This window comes from Centruroides vittatus, unplaced genomic scaffold, assembly GCF_030686945.1.
Source record: "Centruroides vittatus isolate TY-2023 unplaced genomic scaffold, ASM3068694v2 contig_1562, whole genome shotgun sequence".
In the NCBI taxonomy this organism is placed as follows: domain Eukaryota; kingdom Metazoa; phylum Arthropoda; class Arachnida; order Scorpiones; family Buthidae; genus Centruroides; species Centruroides vittatus.
This window is the reverse complement of record NW_027120961.1, coordinates 66,184-67,326: the sequence shown is the minus strand read 5'-3', so window position 1 is coordinate 67,326 and position 1,143 is coordinate 66,184.

Below are 1,143 nucleotides of genomic sequence, written 5' to 3'. Positions count from 1 at the left end.
AATTACACGAATTTATGAAATTAAATTATGAAGTATCGCACTTTCAATTATTAATTCTCATCTTTAAACACTTAAATAGTAACTGTTTTCTTATTTGCCATGAAAAAATTACGTCATAAACTAAATTTCTTTTATAAATTAAATAACTTTTATGTGAAATTTATAAAAGTCGGTACTATTAAATACATATCTACGAGTACGCACCGTTTTACGAATCTCTACTAATTTTCAGCGATTGAGTGGATAAAACTACTGATCACTAGCAGTTAAACGTTCTTTCATACACACTCATTAGAATGTTCACATGAAAATCTGCATGTTTTATTGTAGGTGTGGGACATCTAAACGATAGCTTATAAAATGTGGAAAAATCAAATATAAGTAGAGTTATGCTAATTTTATTACTATATTACAATGAAAATAAAAACTGCTTTCAGTATAAGTAAAAGCATATACAAAAGGACCGTATGATGTTAGAGAAGAGATGAAAAATTGTGTTTTCTTACGATCATATGCATACAATATAAAATATGAATAATTACTTTTAAATATGACATTGTAGGGTAAATGAAACTTTTGCAAACTAAAAGTTAAAGAATAAATTTTATTTTCAAAAAACTAGAATTCTTAATAAAGTAAAACTTTAATATTTTTGTGTTTTAAATATGTTATAGTTTCTTATAAAAGTTATAAAAACTTTACATTTGTCATTAGAAATGACACTTGAACATTTGCGATGTTTGGCATATGTGGAACGTTGTGGTATCAATTCTTGGCATATAATACAAGTTGTGTTTTAATTAATGACTGTCAGATATTGTTCGCTGAGTTGTGGCAAATTACTTCCGGCATCTCTCCCATTTGTTACACCTGTCACTGCCTTTCGAAACAGTGTTATAGAAGCATCACATTATGGTTAAGCACTACCCGGAGTTCGCAATAGAAATTGTTAAATTTATGATTATGTTCAGTTATTTCACTCTTTAAACAACTAATGCAACGGAAAAGTTGTTCTGTCTTCTTGTGAGTAAAAACGAAACGAATTCTAAATATTACCAGATACAAACTAAACAGCTAACATCATAAGGAAGTAAACTAAGTGGTTACCTGAAATTACGTGTCGTCTGACGGTGATCGCTAGTC